Source organism: Crocuta crocuta, unplaced genomic scaffold (genome assembly GCF_008692635.1).
Source record: "Crocuta crocuta isolate KB4526 unplaced genomic scaffold, BGI_CrCroc_1.0 scaffold36, whole genome shotgun sequence".
NCBI classification, from domain to species: Eukaryota; Metazoa; Chordata; class Mammalia; order Carnivora; family Hyaenidae; genus Crocuta; species Crocuta crocuta.
The window spans coordinates 20187695-20209386 of NW_027532203.1; the positions used below are offsets into that span (position 1 = coordinate 20187695).

Consider the following 21692-nt stretch of genomic DNA (forward strand, 5'->3'; position numbering starts at 1 on the left):
TAGGGTTTTTATCTTATATATGATAGTCTTCACTTATAAAATACATATCTTATTCCTATAGATATTAGTTACTATTGAAATGTAGTTTCTTTTAATCCATTTGTTTATTTTTGTCTTTATTTTGAACATATTAAAGTCCTTTTCTGCTAATAAGCATTAAGGTTTGGTGCTGGTTTGCTAACCTAGGCTGTCTTGACTATTACACACATCATCATATCCTTACACACTTAGTAAATTTCGTTAGGGGACATTTTTGCTTTTGTAACAGATTGCTTGCCTCAAGTTAATTCATAGAGTTTTTGTTTTTAATATTTAATAAATTTTATATTTTATATTTTAAGTTTATACTAATAAGCTGTATATCTTAGAATAGTTTTAGGTTTGCAGAAAAGTTGCAAGAATATTGCAGAGAGTTTCCATTTACTCCACAGCCAGCCCAATATTTAAAATGTTTGAAGATGAAATGATTCTATTGAGGTCTGTGAGAAAAGATATTTATGACATCTACATCAATAAATATTTATCATAGTAATAAGTGAAATGCAGATCGTGCTCAAATATTATAAGGCCTTTGATGCAGTTAAAGTAAGATGTTTGTAACAAATTCTGTAGGCAATGAGAAGCTATCCATTTAAGGATAAGTCAATACCCTGAAGAAAAGTATAATTAAAAATAATTAAAAATGAGGTTATTCATATTTATCTTGGAAAATAACAAAAATAAGCTCAAAAATTCAATACTGAGTTCATGTCCTGAGACTTTAAAATAACAAAAATTCTACTTCTCAGGTTCATGAATCAATGTCATAATGTCTGTAATCATAGATGTCAAATAGGGAAGAAATGTAATTTGAATTTATTTTCTATTGGTGAGAATAGTTTGGATTTAATATATTTCCTCCAGTTTGTTTTCAGGTAATTAATGAAGTGGCCATTCTAAATTTGTGTTGGTCTTCCTAGCCATCAAATCTCCTCCCAACCAGTGTATTAAGTTACACCAAGGGTGTGGTTTTCATAAAGGTAAGAAACTTATCCTATGATTACTTGTCCACATTTTAGGTACTGACCTAGTTACTGGGTGGAAAAAAATTTTGTGGGGCCTATTGATAGTGAGTTGTTTAGGTCCTGTATCAGGTCTGGCTAACTATGGAAACAGGAAGCAGGAACCCTGCTTCTAATAGCCAGATTATATTAGGCTCCCCTTTGCTGGGGAAAAAAAAATGAGATTGACTAGTTGCCAGAACTATTTTCCTTCATGGTCCCCAAGAAAGATATGCACAAAGAAGAAAAGGCTAGGCAAATCCTGTACCATTTGTTACTATAAGGATATCCCCCCAGTCAATGTAGGCTCCTGGTGAGAGGTGCTTGGCCATGTGGAACTTGCAAGACTTTTTCTAATGAGACTAAGGCACTTCCTTTCCCATGGGAGTTGGCCTGGTTTCTGATGACAGTGGCTCTCTACATCTTCCTAGAAGTTAAGCATTAATGCCAGCACAAAGCAGGTCAGGCAGCCTCTTTGGTTACAGACCTATCTAATCAAACAACTCTATGGAAGAATAAAAAGGAAAATCCTAAAAGAGAAATTTTCCATCCAATATCCTATCCCTAGTACCATGGCCCAAATATAATTCACCAGTGTTTGTCCTCTACCTACATAGACCTCCAGTAAATTCCTCTCACTGCCCCTCCTATTAATGACATTCTAATGTTTTATGTAATACTGGCTCTTTTGCTTTCATGTTCAATCAGGCACAATTTCTCCAACATTTAATTAATCTAACTCTTGCTCTTTATTTACATAACAATCATGTTAGTCTGTTATTCGATGTAATAGCTTCCTAACCCTATCATTTCAAAGTATCCCTGGAGCCTTGGGGCGCCTGGGTGGCTTAGTCGGTTAAGCGTCCAACTTTCACTTAGGTCATGATCTCGCAGTTCGTGGGTTCGAGCCCCGCGTCGGGCTCTGTGCTGACTGCCAGCTCAGAGCCTGGAGCCTGTTTCAGAGTCTGTGACTCCCTCTCTCTCTGACCCTCCCCTGCTCACGCTGTCTCTCTCTCTCCTAGAAATAAATAAAACATTTAAAACAAAACAAAACAAAACAAAAAAACAAAGTATCCCTGGAGCCTAGAATAGCACCTTACATATAGGATGTTCCCAATTAATATTTATTGCATGACTGAATGAATGGATATCCCAATCAAGATTTTTCCCCTGTCTGTATAATATACTAAAAGCATAGCTGTGATCCTCCAAACTCAGAAACATTTTATTTCTCATCCTATTTCTTCTCCATTAATCACATATTTGAAATTAAATCTCATTACATTTTCCCAAACATCCTAATTCCACTATATTGACAAGCCCTAAATTCTTCTGCTCTTGTTTTTCCTTCTGATTACTATCTTCTATACCAATCTCTTCCTGTGAAAATTCTTCTACATTTAAGACATGCATCTGCATTAAACATAGAGGAAAATATGTTTTATTGTTACTTGTATTCCTCTTAACACATAGCATAGTGTCTTACACATTTATTAGTCACATAGTAAATACTGTATAGTAAATCTATTCATTTAATCAATGTTTATTTTTTTTATTTTTTTTAAATTTTTTAAAAATGTTTTTTATTTATTTCTGAGAGAGAGAAGTAGATACAGAATCTGAAACAGGCTCCAGGCTCTGAGCTGGCTGTCAGCACAGAGCCTACGCGGGGCTTGAACCCACGAACCGTGAGATCATGACCTGAGCCCAAGTCGGATGCTTAACCTACTGAGCCACCCAGGCGCCCCAATCAATGTTTATTTTAAATACCTCAATAGAAATCTTTGTTCACACATAGAATAATTAAGGGCAAATCAAGGCATTTTCAAGGATTTACAGGGGCTGACAGAAAAGACTGACATTGATAGGGACTGATGTCACACATGAGTCTCCTGGAAGAGGTGGTTCTTGACATGATCCTTGAAGGTAATATTCTAAGTAATATACCAAATAATATTTTATCACTAGTGTGTCTCATATGTGAGTATATTTGTACAGCATATGAGGATTAAACATGGAGAAGATCCATGGGTATTTTTGAGACTATGGGAGGAAAATAGAGGAGAGAAGTCAGAACTATAACAAAGTTCAGGTAGGTAGAATTCCAGGTGCCCACAGAGAGAGAGTCCTGGACAGGAATTTGAGACTGTGCCACCTCCATTAAATCACACCGTGAAATGAGCTTTGCTTTTCTCATCCGTACACCAAACCCATTTACTACACTATCCTTATGTCTTTCAGCTATAAAATTGTTGGGATTTCCTGATGCCAACATAGGAAAATAGAGAGCTTAAGAGAAAACCAACCAAGGTTTCCTCAACAAGGGCCAATTAGAGACAAATCATTGGAGTTGTAGAAAGTCTTTCACCCCTTTTTGAAGTACTCTGAACATTTCCACACTCTTGAGACTCTTGATGTATACAGTATGGAAGTGAGTGAAGGTTTAAACCGTTATTTGCTGTTAACACATACTGCCTAAGAAATAAAACGATCCCTAAGTATGATTTCTGTGTATAAACTCCTTGTAGCTATTATTGAGCTGGCAATAGGCTCACCAAACTTCTATTAAAATATCAATAGTATTTTTCAGAGCTTAAATTGAGCAGTGATTTTATTTCAGGCTGATCCTATAAACCACTTTTCTTCGAAGATTCTCTTGTTGTTGCTAAAAATGAAAGCCATTCAAACGAGCAGTGATTGAAACAGTGAGAAAGGAGGGGAAAAATCAATATCACATTTTCCAGGGCACTATCTCTGCTTTTGAAAAGAGACCATTAATAACGTGCTTACAGGAGAGGCAGCCAGTTGCTCAAAGTGCATTCAGGGGTGAGCTGAACGGATGGATTTCTGGGAAGCCTCTCAAGAGAGAGATTGCTGAGAAGTCAAAGCTCACTGGTGGAATCTGCAGCAAGCTGACTCAAGGCTCTCTCAGGGCCTAGAGTTAAATGGATTGCTTTGCAGCCTTGAAGGAATTCTCCTCTATACCTTGTCTGAGCTATGAGACAGAATTCCATGGGGGCAAAGAGAGAAGAATAACATTCAGTTCCTAGTGATTCATGGGCTTGTTGTGTTTCCCAATCTGGTCCATTAAATCAAAACCAAACTGATCAGCAGAGAATCCAAATTTTAGTGATGGGGTAATGGCTTTGTCTACATTTAACTTCTATTACTCAGCAGTGTTCTACCTCTGCTTCATGTGTTTTCCTAGGCACAAGAAAGTTCTAATGCAAAAAATGTCTACAGCAATGCTTGAAATCTCAGAGGTTTAGGAATAAAACACGTTTTGTAACTACCACTGATATCTCCCCTCAAGTGAAGACATTTGAGAGCTATTTTTTAAATATTCTGGCTTATTAAGAAGCCAGAAGAATTCTAATATATAAAAGAAGATGCCAAATAAGAATGCAAAACAGGAATATTTTGAGAGAGGGAGATTACAGTCAAGATCAAAAAGAAAGAAACCCCATCATGAGAGAATGAGTAGTACAGATTCATAGTCATAGGAGGTGTAAAACAGATCTGAAGCTGAAGAGAATGCAGCTGTTCTTATTCTAAAGAATAATAGAATTTAACGATGTCAAAGAAAACCAGTTATTTTTACTACCCAGAAGGAGGAGATATACAAAAAATATGGTCATTTCCTCCTCAGATTTAGAAATGCTTCTGACATGGGTAACTGAGATATAAGTGTACTATCAAACCCACTGATGACTATATAGTTAAACTGTTTTAATTGTAAGGAACCTGAAATGTATCCTAGTTGACTGTAATAAATAGTAGTAATTATTATGGGCAGGTAATTTCATCAGCTCTTTATCTGTGCTTGAGAAATGTCCATGAGTTCAGATCCCAGTTCAGCACTTGTTTAGTCAAATGGGTGACCACATAGTCAATTTTGTGACCAACTTAGGTCTTAGTTTTTCCAAATGCAGAATGGGTATAATATTAGTACCCATCTTGTTAAGTTGTTAAGGGGAATAAGTGAAATAATATAGGATCATATGTGCAGTCACCAATTAACACGTTTATAAATTGTGCTCCTAGGGTATTGTCCAAGATGTCAGCACAGAAAACCCTGAAATCTCCTGTCATGGACACAATGAATCTACACCTATATAGAGAGCAATTTCTTCTGAAGAACTGAGGGGTGAGTAGATAGCTTTAGTACAACAAATGAAAGAGGGACCATATAGAAAAGTGTAGGAAAGACAAAGACACAGAGATGATAGGAACACCCCCAAGGATGTGACAACTTGCCCATCCAGGTGCAAACCCAGAAAAAAAAGTAGTTTAAATAGTGAAAACTATAAACAAAGGAAATCCATCCACCAATCAGGTAGGAAACTAGTACAACTCTTTCTGAGGTCAAAGCCACAGATAAAGGCCTTTTTATTACATTTACTTTCCTCCTCCACTTTGATAATGTGGATAGGAGCAGGACCCAAGTGCTATAGCTAGACTGCTAGGGCCATCCAAGTGAAACCTCAGTCTGTAGATCATACCACTCTTGCCAGCCTTCTGGAGCCACCATAGTACCATGGGACAGCTCATACTGATTCCAGGTCCAACAGTCCAGCCAAATATTTCAGACACACACATTCTAAACAGGATTCTCCTAAGTCCATTTCTTAAAGGTTAGGAAAGATAGATGTTCTGCCTAATTGATGGAAATAGAGAAATTCAAATAAAATGAGGGTACAAATGAATATGCTCAAAATGAAAGAATAAGATAAAACCACAGGGAGGAAAAAGATAATGTACCTAATAAAAAGTTTAAAGTAATGATTAAACTATACCATAAAACTTTAAAAATTTAAGAAAACAGGCAGTGATTTCTCTTACATCAGCCATAGCAGCATTATGCTAGATATATCTCTTAATCATGGGAAACAAAAACAAAAATAAACATATTTGGGATACATCAAAATAGAAAACTTCTGCACAGCAAAGGAAACCATCAACAAAAAAAAGTCCAACCTACTAAATGAGAAAAGATATATGCAAAAGATATACCCAATAATGGGTTAATACCCAAAATATATAAAGAACTAATACAACCTAACACCAAAAAACTCCAACCAGAAAATGGGCCGAAAACCTGAATAGATGTTTTATCAAAGAAGGCATACTGATGGAACCCTCATACACTGTTGGTAGGAGTACAAATTGGTACTGTCATTGTGGAAAACAGTAAGGTGTTTCCTCAAAAAATTAAGAACATAAATACCATCTGATACAGTAATTCTTCTATTGGGTATTTATCAGGAAAAAATAAAAACACTAACTCAAAAAGATATATGCACCTCTATGTTTATTGCAGAATTATTTACAATAACTAAGAAATGAAAGCAACTTAGTTGTCCATCAATAGATGGATGAATAAAGAAAATGTATAAAGAATAAAGAAATTATGTACACATATACAATGGAATATTACACACCTATAAAGAGGGTGGCCTCATGCCATTTGAGACAATGTGGAATGGACCTAGAGGGTATTATGCTAAGTAAAATAATTCTGAGAAAGACAAATACCATATGATTCCACTCATGAATGGGATCTTAAAAAATTAATAAACAAAAAGCAGAATCAGAACTATAAATACAGAGAACTGAAAGTTACCAGTTGGGAAGGTGGGGGGAGTGGGCAAATGAATCAAGGGGAGGAGATACAGGGATCCATTTGTGAAGAAGTCATGAGAATAAAAAACAGAGCATAAAAAATAGAGACAAGGATACTGTAATAATGATGTAATGAGACAGATGGTAGCTATATTTTGGGGGAGCATAGCATAATGTATTAACTTGTCAAATTACTAAGTTGTACACCTGAAACTAACATAGTGTGTCAATTATACCAAATATTTTAAATGTATTATAAAGACGCTTATTGAACTTGGAAGAAAAATGGATAAAGCCTCTGAGAACTTCAACAAAGAATTTAAAAATATAAGAACCAATCAGAGTTTAAAAATACAATAAATGAAGTAAAAATACATTTGAGGCAATCAAGAATGATAAAAAGATGTAATATAAGACATCAAAAACATAGAATATATTAGGGAGAGTAAAAATGTAGTGCTTTTAGAATGTGACCAAACGTAAGCAACTATCAGCTTAAAACAAACTGCCACATATAAAGGTCAATATATATGAACCTAATGATAACCACACCCAAAACTTCAATACATAAAAAATAAAGAAACACATCAAATCATAAGGGAAGAATCCAAGAGAAGAAAGGACCAAAGAAGAACTACATAAACAACTGGAAAACAAAACAGAAAAATGTCTATAAGTACACACTTGTTAAAAATTACTTGAATTGTAAATGGACTAAATGTTCCCATCAAAAAACACAGAGTTGCTAAGTGAATAAAAAAACAAGAACCATTCATATGATATCTAAAAGATACTTCAGATTTAAAAAAACAACTGAAAGTGAAAAGATAGAAAAATGTATTCCATGCAAATTGAAACAGAAAGCTAAAAATACTTATATAAGAAAAAATAGACTATAAAACAGGGATTATAATAAAAGACAAGGAAATTACATAATAAAAAAGAGATCAAAGAAGATGGTAAATGTGTAAATATTAATGCACCCAAAATAGAACCTAATTACATAGAACAAAGATTAATAAAGGGAGAAATAGATGTTAAGACAATAATATAGGGACTCACTATAATACTCCACTTAAATCAATGGGATAAATCATTCACACCCAAAACACTGAGGACACTGTAGCCTTAAATACACATTAGACCAGATAGATTTATTATACAGAACTTTTCATCTCCAATCTCCATAATATACATTTTTTGCAATGCATATGGAACATTCTGCCTGATAGATGATGTTTGCACAAAAAACAAGTGTCAATAAATTCAAGAAGACTGAAATAATATCAAGCATCTTTTCAAACAACAGTATGAAACAATCACAAGAAGAAACTCGAAAAAACAAAAACATGGTCTATAAATAACATATTACTGAAAAACCAATAGTTCAATGAGGAAATCAAAGAAGTAAATTAAAAACTACCTTGAGACAAATTAAAATGGAAACATAATCTGTGGAATGCAGCAAAAACAGTTCTAAGAAGGAACTTCACAGCAATGCAAGCCTGACTGAAGAAATAAGAAAAATCTGGGGAAGAGAATTCCAGCTTTACACCTAACGGAACCAGAAAAAGACAAAGGCTAAAATAAGTAGAAGTAAGGAAATAAAAAGATTGGAGCAGAAATAAATAAAATACAGATTTAAATAACAATAGAAAACATCCAAGAAACTAAAAGATGATTGTTTGAAGAAAATTGATAACTTTTAGCCAGGCTCATTAAGAAAGAAAACAAGAGGTCCCAAATGAATAAAATCTTAAATGAAAGAAACTTCAATTGATAGTATAGAAATACAAAGGATCATAAGAAACTACTACAAATGTTTGCTAACAAATTGGAAAATCTAGCAGAAATGGACAAATTTCTAGAAACAGTCTTCCAAGACTGAATTACAAAACAAAACAAAAAAGAATAAATTAAAATTAATGAATTAAATCAGTAATTTAAAAGCTTCCTCCAAGATAAAAGTCCCAATTGAAATCATATCAAGGACCTTTTTGACCACAATGGTAGGAAACTAGAAATAAATTACAATTTATAAATCTGGAAATAACACAAATACATGCAAACTAGCAACATGCTACTAAGTAATGAAAGGGTCAACCAAGAAATCAAAGAGAAAATTGTTCCAAAATCTGCAGGATGCAGCAAAAGCAGTTCCAAGAGAAACATTTATAGCAATACTGGCCTGCCTCAAAAGGCAAGAAAATTTTGAGATAAACAACCTAACCTTCCACTTAAAAGAGCTAGGGGGAAAAAGAATAAATAAAGCCTAAAGCTAGTTGAAGGAAAACATTTTTAAAAAATTAGAGAAGAAATAAATGAAAAAGACAAAAAAAAAAAAAGTTCAGTGAACCCAGGAGCTAGTTCTTTGAGTAGATCACTAAAATTGATAAGCCTTTAGCCAGACTCAAGAAAACAGGATGACCCAAATCAAATCAGAAGGAGGAATAAAAACTAATGCCACAGAAATACTAAGGATTATAAGAGCATATTATGAAAATCTATATGCTGACAAATCAGAAAGCCTAGAATAAGTGGATAAATTCATAGAAACATAACCTACCAAAACTGAAGTAGAAAAAGAAAATTTGAACAGAGCAATTGCTAGCAATGAAGTTTAAGTAGTAATCAAAAATCTCCCAACAAAATTCCAGAACCAGATGCCTTCAAAGATGAATTCTACTACACATTTAAAGAAGAGTTAATACCTATTATTCTCAAATTATTCCTCTCAAATTATTCCAAAAACTAGAAGAGGAAAGAAAGCTTTCAAATTCATTCTATAAAGCCAGCATTACTCTGATACCAAAACTAGAAGACACTACGAAAAAGAAGACTGCCAGTCCAAATCTCTGACAAACATACATACAAAAATCTTCAATAAACTATTAGCAAACTGAATGCAACAATAAATTAAAAAAATAATTCACCATAATCAAGTGGGATATATTCCTGGGATGCAAGGATAGCTTAATATTTGCAAATCAAGCAACAGGATACATCACATTAACAATATAAAAGATAAAAACAAAAAGCCCATGATCATCTCAATAGGTGCAGAAAAGAGCATTTGATAAAGCCCAATACCCATTCATGATAAAAATTCTCAACAAAGTAGGTATAGAAGGAAAATACCTAAGCCATATATGAAAAATCCACAACTAACATCACACTCAATGGTGAAAAACAGTTTTTTTCTCCCAGATGAAGAACAAGACAAGGTCCACTCTCACTACTCTTCTTCAACATAATATTGGATGTCCTGGCCACAGCAATCAGACAAGAAAAATTAAAATTATCCAAATTAGTAAAGAAGAGGTAAAGCTGGCACTATCAGCGAATGACGTGATACTATATATAGAAAACCCTAGATACCACCAAAAAGTTATTATAATTGATAAGTGAATTCAGTAAAGCTGCAGGAGACAAAATCAATGTACAGAAACCTGTTGTCTTTCTATACACAAATAATGAAGCAGGAGAAAGAGAAATTAAAAAGAAAAACATTTTCAATTGCACCAAAAACAATAGCTGAGAACAAACTTAATCTAGAAGGTGAAAGACCGGTGCTGAGAAAATAGTAAGACATTTTGAAAGAAATTAAAGATGACACAAACAAATGGAAAGCTATACTGTGATCGTGGATTCGAATTCATATAATAAACATTCATACTACCAAAAGCAATCTACAGACTCAGTGCAGCAGAATTGGAACAAATAATCCTAAAATTTATATAGAAACATAAAATTCCCAAGATGAGTGTATCAGTCTTAAGAAAAAAGCTAAAGTTGCCAAGTTTCCTGATTTCGCATTATTCTACAAACCTATAGTAATCAAAACAGTATGATTCTGGCATGAAATCCAACACAAAGATAAACAGAACTGAATAAAAAGCCTAGGAATAAACCAATACATATATGATCAATCAACCTTTGACAAGTCAGGCAAGAATATACAAGGGGGAAAAGACAATCTCTTTATTAAATGATATTGGTAAAATTAGATGGCTACATGTAGAAGAATGTGAGTGAATCACTGTCTTATACCATATATTAAAATAAATTCAAAATTATTTAAACACCTAAATGTAAGACTTGAAACCATGAAGGTAAAATCTAAAATAAACAAATGGGATTACATTAAATTAATGTACAGTGAAGGAAACCATCAACAAAATAAAAAGGTAACATACTGAGTGGGTGGAAGATATTTACAAATCATATATCAGATAAGGGTTTAATTTTCAAAATAAAGAACTTACACAACTTAATATAAAAAACGGATTAAAAGTGGGCAGAGGATTTGAATAGACATTTTTCCAAAGAAGACCTACAGATGTCCAACAGGCATATAAAAAGATGCTCAACATCACTAATCAGAAAAATGCAAAAAAACCATAATGAGATGTTACCTCACCCATACATATCATATTGGCTTTTATCAAAAAGGCAAAATTAGCTGTTGGCTAGGATGTGGAGAAAAGAAAAACTTTATGCGCTGTTGGTGGGAATGTAAATTGGCGCAGCCACTTTGGAAAACAATGCAGAGATTCTTCTCAGAGTTAAAAATAGAACTACTATACAATCCAGCAATCCCATTTCTGGGTCTTTATTTGAAGAAAACAAAAACACCTATTCAAAGAGATATGTGCACACTTTTGTTCATTGCAGCCTTGTTTACAATAGTTAAGTACTATTGATTATAGAATAAAGAAGATGTATTGAGAGGAGTTAACATGGTGGAGTAGTATGGGGACCCTGAGCTTCTCTAATCCCTGAAACACACCTCCATCAACATTAAACCGTTTTGAACATCCAGGAAATTGATTTGAGGATTAATGCAACCATCTGTGTAATTTGAATGAGAGATCTTGGTAGGTACATGGTGTGGAGAGGTGCACTGACGGAGAGAAAAGCCACAGTGGCAAGGAAGATAGGGAGCCATTTTGTGAGGGAGAGGGGAGAAAGAAAGGGGGAGAGAGTGAAGCATGTTGGGATCATGCAAGAAAAGTACTCCTCCAGAAAGTAGCTAGAGAGAGTGAAACACTTGCAGGGCACCGGATAAGATATCTGCAAACCCAAAACCACTAACAGAGAAAAAGGGGAGTGTTTCAGTACCACCAGTATTTAATAAACAGTGAGGCACAGAGTCTGAAATTTCAGGGCTCCATATGAGGTGGTGCTCTGGTGAGGAAGCAGGGTGAATGCTTACAAACAGGCAGTAGGGTCTCCCTGTGCTGCACAGGGAGAAGCAGTTTCCCTCCTTGAGTGAATTTGGTTAGAGATGATGCTGCCTATCTGCCGGCAAAGTCCGGGTTGGCTCCAAAGAGCTGCCATTTTTACCAGTATAGGAACAAAGACACCAGCTGAGAACAGCAAACCCTGGCATCATTTGTGTTGTGATTTAACATAAACTCTGAGCCTCTGCTGTTTTGTGGTCACATGAACATTTTCTGGGACAAAAAATTGGAACATTTTCGGTACCCGGCCATTGCTTGACAAGAGCCTCCCACAGAGGATCAGCATGGGTCTATGTCACAGGGTCTCTGAAGTGTGGAACTTTGAAACACAGTCCCATCTGAGATAGAACTCTGGAGGGAGGTTTTTCTTGGCAGGTGGACAGCTTGGACACAGACAGGGTAAAGGCAGGGAGCAGACAGAAGCCTGAGACAAAGGAGGGATGATTGATGGCATGTCTGTGAGGCACTAAATTCCCTCTCTAGAGACTAGAGTGTGGTGAGGCAATTTTCACCTCTAGCCCACCCGCATCAATTGATCCCAGTAAGCTAAGCAGTGCCACCAAGTGGACAATGAGCCTACACCAAGCCCTGCCCACCTGTGACCTCTAGACACTTCTCCAATAGAGCAAGTTGACCTAAGACCCAGTGCGACAGGCTCCTCCCACAGAAGACCCATATAAATACCTTCTACCCGCTTAATCTATGGATTATACTGTGCTACAAGGTTTCATTTCTAGGGGAAACTGGATCTACTTTAATTTGGGATTTTATTTTTTTTAAGGTTTATGAGAGAGAGAGAGAGAGAGAGATTGAAATTGAGTGTGGGAGAATCAGAGGAAGAGCCAGAATCCCAACCAGGCACCATACTGTCAGCTCAGAGTCCAACACAGGCTCAAACTCGGGAACTGTGAGATCATGACCTGAGCAAATATCAAGAGTCAGACTCTAAAGTGACTGAAAAACCCAAGTGCCCCCATTTGTTTTTTTGTCTGTTCATTCATTTTGCTTCTGTTTTTATGTGTTTTTTTTTCCCCTTTCTTGGATACAGAAAGAGCAAAGTTTTTATATTTAATTCTTATTAAAGTTTTAAAAAATTGTTTTAAAATTTCTTTTTTTTTCTTTCAAGCTTCTCTTAACAAGCAGACTGAAACACAACTAGGATCTAGCTTCCATTATTTTTGTTTTGTTTTCCTTTTAACTTAAACTTTTAATTTAATTTTATTATCTTTTTTCTTTCCTCCAAAATGACAAGGAAGAGGAATTCACTCAAAAAGAAATAACGGAGAAATGATGGCCAGGGCTTTAATCAAAACAGATATAAGTAAGATGTCTCAACTAAAATATAAAACCATGATTATAAGAATTTTAGCTGGAGTTTAAAAAAAAATAGAAGACACCAGAGAATCACTTTCTGCAGAGATAAATAAAGTCTAGTTAGGGTGAAATTAAAAACGCTAAAACCCAGATACAACCTTGAATGGATGCCATGATGGCAAGGATGGATGAAGCACAGCAGCAAATCAGTGATATGGAATAAAAACTTATCAGAAATAATGAAGTTGAAAAGAAGTGGGAAACAAAGGCAAAAAATTACAATACAAAACTTAGGGAGAACTCAGTGACCTATTAAAGAGAAATAATATTTGTATTGCAGGAGTCCCAGAAGATGAAGAGAGGGGGGAAAGAAGGGGGGGGGGCGGTCAGAAGGTTTATGTGAGGAAATTATAGCTGAAAAATTCCCTACTCCGGGGAAGGACACAGATATCAAAATCCAGGAAGCATGGAGAACTCCTATATTCAACAAAATTCGACCATCACTAAGGCATATTATAGTCAAATTCACAAAATACATGACAAGGAAAGAATCATGAAAGAAGCAAGGGGTAAAAAAAAAAAATCCTTAAACTACAAGGGAAGACAGATAAGATTTGCAGAAGATCAGTCCACAGAAATTTGGCAGGCCAGAAAGCAGTGGCAGGATATATTCAGTGTGTTGAATGAGAAAAATATAAAGCCAAGAATTCTTTATCCAGCAAGCCTGTCATTCAGAATAGAAGAGAGAGAAAGAGTTTCCCAGACAGACAAAAACTAAGAGGTTGTGACCACTAAACCAGCCCCGCAAGAAATTTTAAGGGGGACTCTTTGAATACAGAAACAAAACAAAACAAAACAGACCAAAAGCAACAAAGACTACGTAGGACCAGAGAACATCACCAGAAACTCCAACTCTACAGGCAACATATGGCACTAAATGCATATCTTTCAATCATCACTCTGAACATAAATGGACTAAACTTTCCAATCGAAAGACAAGGGTATCAGTGGATTTAAAAAAAAAAAAAAAGTACATCTATATGCTGCCTACAAGAGACTCATTTTAAACATAAAGACAGTTGTAGATTAAAAGTGAAGGGATAGAGAAGCATCTCTCATGCTAATGGACATCAAAAGAAAGCTGGAGTAACCATACTTATATCAGAGAAACTATTTTAAACCAGAGTGTAAGAATAGATAAAGAAGGGCATTGTATCATAATTAAGGGGTCTATCCATCAAGAAGATCTAACAATTGTAAATACTATGTCCCGAACTTGGAAGAATATATAAATCAATTAATAAACATAAAGATGCACATTGATAACAAATACAACAATAGGGCATTTTAATACTCCAGTTACAGCAATGGAAAGATCATCTAAGCAGAAAATCAACAAGGAAATAAAGGCTTTAAATGCACTTAACAGATATATTCAGAACATTTCATTCTAAAGTAGAATATACATTCTTCTCAAGTGCACATGGAATATTCTCCAGAATAGATCACTGGGTAACAAAACATCCCTCAATAAGTAAAAAAAGATGATGATCATACCATGCATAATTTCAGACCACAACACTATATACATTTGGAATAAACCCCAAGAAAAATTTTGGAAAGGTCACAAATGCTTGGAGGTTAAAGAATATCCTACTAATGAATGAATGGGTTAACCAAGATATTAAAGAGGAAATAAAAAGTACATTGAAGCCAATGAAAATGAAAACAAGACAGTCCAAACCTTTGGAATGTGAAAGAGCTACCATAAGAGAGAAGTATATAACAATTTAGGTCTTCCTAAAGAAGGAAGAAATGTCTCAATTACACAACCTAATTTTATACCTAACGGAGTTAGAAAATGAATAGCAGATAAAGTGTAAAGCCAGCAGCAGAAGGGAAACACTAAAGATTAGAGCAAAAATAAATAAATAAATAAATAAATTTATACATATATATATGTGTGTATATATATGTGTGAGTGTGTGTGTGTGTGTATATATATATATATATATATATATATATATATATAATAACAACAACAAAAAAAAAACGGATCAATGAAACCAGGAGCAGATTGTTATAATTAAAAAATTTATAAACCTCTAGCTAAACTCAAAAAGAAAAAGGAAAGGACTCAAATAAATAAAATCAGAATGAAAGAAGAAAGATCACAACCAACACTGCAAACAGTAGTAAAAGATTATTATGAGCAATTATATGCTAACAAATTCTGTATTCTGAAAGAAATGGATAAATTCCTAAACTATATAAACTAGAAGACCCAAAATTTCAAATCCAAAATTGAAACTGGAAGAAAGTGAAAATTTGAACAGACCATAACCAGTAAACAAATTGAATCAATAATCAAAATCTCTTAACAAAAAGAGTCCAGGGCCTGTGACTTCACAGGGGATTTCTAAAGAGGAGTTAATATCTATTCTCAAACTGTTCCAAAAAATAGAAATGTAAGGAATACTCTCAAACTCCTTCTATGAGGCCAGCATTACCTTGATTCTAAAACTAGACCCAAATACCCCACTATAAAGGAGAATTACACACCAATTTCCCTGATTAACATGGATGCAACAATTCTCAATAAGATCCTAGTAAATCAAATCTAACAATACATTAAAAGAATTATTCACCATGATCAAGTAGGATTTATTCCTAGGCTGCAGGAGTGGTTCAATAGCCCCAAATCAATCAATGTTATACACTGCATTAATAAAAGAAAGGATAAGAACCACACAACCCCTCTTAATAGATGCAGAAAAAAGCATTTGACAAAATACAGTATCCATTCTTGATAAAAAACCTTTATGAAAGTAGGGATAGAAGGAACATACTTCAACATTATAAATGCCATATATGAAAGACACACAGCTACTATCATCCTCAATGAGAAAAAACAGAGCTTTTTCCCTAATGTCAGGAATACAACAGGGGTATCCACTCTCACCACTATTCAACATAGTACTGTTGTCAGCAATCAGACAACAAAAAGAAACAAAAGGCACACAAATTATCAAGGAAGAAGTCAAACTTTCACTCTTTGCAGATGACATGATACTCTAAGTGGAAAATGTGAAAGACTCCAAGAAAAATTTGTTAGAAGTGATACATCAATTCAGCAAAGTCGCAGGATATAAAATCAATGTACAGAAATCTGTTGGATAAATACACACCAAAGATGAAGCAGCAGAAGGAGAAATCAAGAAATTGATCCCATTTATAATTGCACTGAAAATCATAAAATACCTAGAAATAAACCTGACCAAATAGGTAAAAGATCTGTACCATGAAAACTATAGAATGCTTTGAAGGAAACGAAAGAAGACAAAAAGATGGAAAATCATTACATCCTCATGGATTAGAAGAGTAAATATTGTTAAAATGTCTATACTACCCAAAGCAATCTACACATTCAATGCAATCCTTATCAATTACTACCAGCATTCTTCATAGAACTAGAACAAGTAATTCTAAAACTTGTATGGAACCAGAAAAGACCCCACATTGCCAAAGTAATGTTGAAAAAGAAAACCAAGGCTGGAAGTATCACAATTCTGGACTTCAAACTGTATTACAATGCTGTAGTTATCAAGACAGTTTGGTACTGTCAAGAAAACAGCTACATAGATCATGGTCTCTGAAAGAGAAAGCAAATGGCTACCAATATAAGGGCATGAAAGGGGAAATTTTAATTTAATAATTAGTGTACTGTATAATACATAAGGAGTGCCCTGGTGGCTCAATATGTTAAGCATCTGACTTTGGCTCAAATCATGATCTCATGGTTCATGGGTTTGAGCACTGCATTGGGCTCTTTGCTAACAGCTCAGAGCCTAGAGCTTGCTTGCTTCAGATTCTGTGTCTGGCTCTTTCTCGGCTACACCCCCCACTCATGCTCTGTCTCTCTCTCAAAAATAGACATTAAAAAATTTTTTAAACTACATAAACTATTCTTATAAAGTATGTATACATTATATATTATGCACACTACATGTTGTATTAGTAGAGTATACAATGCTTTATATGTAGATTGAGATACATATATATATATATATGTATATGATGAAGTAATTGAGTAATTGATTCTAAAAGAAATTAAGGACCAAATCAAGGTCATTGGGTAACAAAGCCAAGACTCATAACTATACCTCTTGCTCTTGAAAAAGCTATTTTCTTTTTATAAACACTATTGCCTCTCACATACAATTTTATGATCATCTAGAGATATCTTAGAAAGAAAAGCAACATATATGTAAGACACAAAAAAAGAATGACATAAAATGGTAGTAAATTGTCATGAAGACAAAAAAAAAAAGAAATGAATTTGGGCTTCTGAAAATAATAAGTGTAATTTTTTAAAAACCACTCAAATTTCTTTTTCCCCATTATGTTTATTTATAAGTTATATGTGTTTACCACAGTGCTAATGTATTATGTGCATTTTATTTTTTTTTTGATTTAGAGGAGTTTTATTGTCACAGAATAATTTAGTGGAAATTCCAGAGTTCCCAAATACACCAACCCTCTTTGCCATCTTGTTTTTCCCATCATTCAACTCTAGTATGAGTGTGGTCACTTGTTATAAACCATGAACCAACACTGACAAGTCATTGTCACCCAAAGTCCATACTAAAGTATGGACAACAGCAAGACTCACTCTTGACATTGATCATTCAACAGGTTTAAGAAATACACAATGATATGTGTTCATTTTAGAATCACACAGAACACTTCCACTGCCATATAAAACCTCTGTGCTCCAGCTGACCATCCCTCCATATGCTTGGCCCCTTGCAACCACTGATTCTTTTATTCTCTAAGTAGATTTGCCTTTTTTTGGAGAATGTTACATCCTTAGAGTCACACAGTGTGCAGCCATTACAGGTTGGCTTCTTTCATTTAGCAACATGCAACAAAATGTCCTCCATGTTTTTTTAAGTCTTGGTGCCTCATATCTTTTTAGCTCTGATCAATATTCTATTGTTGGGATTTATTTATCTATCACCTCCTGAAAGGCATTTTGATTGGCTGATCCTGAAACCCACTCAAATTTCTAAGTAGAATAAATGAAAGGACACATAAAAGATAAAGTCTACTATTTAGCAATAGATGGTACCATGTTAATAAATACCAGAATAAGAATCATCTTTCAAGTTTATCTTCTGTACTCTCACTCATGGAAGAGGCTCCTTTAATTAGATAAAATAAATATGATAACTACTGACTTAAGAATCAAACAGAGAGTAAGTGGTTATTTAGTAACTTCAAGTAAGTTTGGTTTCCAGAACAAATTAGTTAAATGTTAGACAAAAAATTTTGCAACTGCAATTATAAAAATATGACCAAAGATCCCTCATTAATTATAGAAATTAAAATTGGTATCAGGAAACTGATATAGGGGCCAAAATACCCATATACCAAAAAATGTGGGCAGAACAAGTTACTGGATTTTGTAAAGTACAAACTGTTAGGACAAGAAGGAAGCACAATAAGTAAAACTCCTGGCATAACCTTGGGTTAAATTGCTGAACAGATTCATATAGCTAGATAGGAAAGAGGGGGTGATTAGTATTAGTTTCCTAGGTTCTGGAAAAACATGATTATTCCCAACTTGTTTCATTACTGGCTAAAATAGTTGGATAGGATACCTGGGTGGCTCAATCAGTTAAATGTCTGACTCTTGATTTCAGCTCAGGTCACAATCTCATGGCTCCTAAGATGGAGTCCTACATTGGGGTCTGCACTAACAGTGTGGAGCTTTCTTGGGATTCTAACTCTCCCTCTCTCTTTCTGCCCATTCCTCATTTACACATGTATGCTCTCACTTTCTCCCAAAATAAATGATTAGACATAAAAAATAGTTGGATAGAAATTTTGATTGGTAGATCAGGAAAGACTATAATGGTATGACTCCAAATTTCTGGACATTTGATAGGGGTGGGAAAAAATCTCATACACACAGATGGAGAGAGAGAGAGGGATGATAAATTATAAATTGATCAAATGATAAAAAATTAATTTCTTTAAACATCTATATAAATGATTCTCCTAGACCATCCCATTTAATGTGTGTACAATGAGTTCATTTTTCCTTAATCATATTCTCAGCTTTTGGAGTTCTTCCTTATCGTACTCTCAACTTTTATTCAGCAACTTTTTGAGATGCCTGAAGGTTATCTTATATTCACATGGAAACAGACTTTTTAAAGATTACTTTAAAATTATTTACTTAGTATATTTAGTAATATACTAATTATATTATTTACTTTGTAATTATTAAAAACTAAAGTATATACAGTAATTTTTCAAAGTGTAAGTGTACAATTCAATGATTTTCAAAAATTATGCACATTTATAAAACCAGAAAAACAATCAAGAAATATATTACCAGACACCGGAAGCATTCTTCATGTCCTTTCACAGTCACTTCCTTTCCCCAGAAAAATAATATCCTGAGAGTTAACAGTATAAATTAGTGTTGACAGTTTTAAACTTAATATAAATAGAAGAGTACAGATATACTATTTTGTTTGCCTTTTGTTCATTGCTATGTTTGGGATATTCGGGCATGTATCTTCTATGACAATGGTATATTCTATTAAATAGTATCCCTTCATATGATTATTCCACAATTTATATATCCATTCTAGTAGTGATTGATATTTGAGTTATCTTTAGTTTTGGACTATTACAAACTGCTCAACTATAAAAATGTTCATATAAATAAGCAATGCTCACTGAAGATGAAATATATAACCTCAACAATCTGATCTCTGATGAACATATACATAAAAATCCTCAATAATATATTAATAAATGAATCCAATAATATGTTAAAAGGATCATTCACCGTGAGCAAGTGGTATTTGTTCTGGGGATGTAAGGATAGTTTAATATTTGAAAAATCAATCAATGGTGTGATACATCATATTAACAGATGGAAGGATAAAAATTATATGGTCACCTCTATAGATGCAGAAAAAAAAATCTTACAAAATTCAAACTTTGTTCATCATAAACACTTTCAACAGAGTGGGTTTAGAAAGAATATACTTCAACATAGTAAAAGCCGTATGTGAAAAACTCACAGCTAACATCATACTCAATGGTGAAAAACTGAAAGCTTTTTGTCTAAAATCAGGAACAAGATAAGGATGTCAAATCTCAACACTTGCATTCATCTAGAACTTCCACTATCTAGCCACAGAAATTAGACATGAAAAAGAAATAAAGTTCATCCATGTTAGTAAGGAAAAACAAAACTGTCACTATTTCTAGATAATATACTATACATATAAAACCCCCCAAACCCCACAAAAAATGTTAGAATTCAGTAAAGTTGGAGTTTACAAAATCAGTACACATAGAAGTTGACTGTGTACCATACATTAACAATAAAGTAGCAGAAAGAGAAATTAAGAAAAACAATACCAATTATGGAGTGTCTAGGTGGCTCAGTTGGTTAAGCATATAGCTCTGGGTTTTGGCTCAGGTCATGATCTCATGGTTTGAGAGTTTGAGCCCCATATTGGGCTCTGTGCTGACAGCAGGAACCCTACTTGAGATTCTCTCTCTCTCTCTCTCTCTCTTTCAGAAAAAACTTTAAAAATTTGAAAAATGAAAAACAATCCCACTTACAATTGCACCAAAAAGAATAAAATACCTAGGAATGAACTTAATCAAGGAGATTAAAGACCTACATGCTGAAATCTATGAAATATTGATGAAAAGAAAGTGAAGACAATGCAAATGGAAGGATATTATATGTTCATGGATTAGATAAATTAATATGTATGTTTTAAATCTCCAGTACTACTCAAAGCAGTCTATATAGTCAATGCAATTCCTATCAAAATGCAATATCACTTTTCACAGAACTGGAAGAAATCTTAAAATTTGTATGTAATCAAAATAGCCAAGGCAATCTTTAGAAAGAACAAAACTAGAGGTATCACAAATCCAGACTTCAAGTTATACTACTGAAACAAAAATAGACACATAAGATCAGTAGAACAGGAGGGCCCAGAAATAAACTCATGCGTATGTGGTCAATTAATCTATGACAAAGGAGGCAAGAATATACAATGGGGAAAAGACCATATTTTCAAGAAATGCGATAAGAAAACAGCTTTATGCAAAAGAATGAAATTGGACCACTTTCTTACATTGTACACAAAATAAACTCAAAATGGATTGAAGACCTAAAATTGAGACCTAAAATCATAAACTCATAAAAGAAAACATAGACAGTATTTTTTTGTTTTACTTCAGTCTTAGCAACATTTTTTAAGATATATCTCCTCAGGCAACGAAAACAAAAGCAAAAAGTAATTATTGGGACTACAGCAAAACAAAAACGCTTTTGCAAAGTAAAGGAAACCAACAATAAAATGAAAAGGCAACTTACTGAATGGGAGAAGATATTTGCAAATGATATATCCAATAAGAGGTTAATACA

At 34.1% G+C, this 21692-nt stretch overlaps 1 long non-coding RNA gene across 1 annotated transcript; it reads left to right on the forward strand.

Annotated features, from left to right (window-relative positions):
- Positions 1 to 952: 952 nt before the first annotated feature.
- Positions 953 to 21327, forward strand: LOC144242601 (uncharacterized). Its single transcript, XR_013338389.1, has 3 exons — positions 953 to 1019; positions 5085 to 5187; positions 20829 to 21327. It is a non-coding gene; the product is annotated as an uncharacterized LOC144242601 (long non-coding RNA).
- Positions 21328 to 21692: the final 365 nt, after the last annotated feature.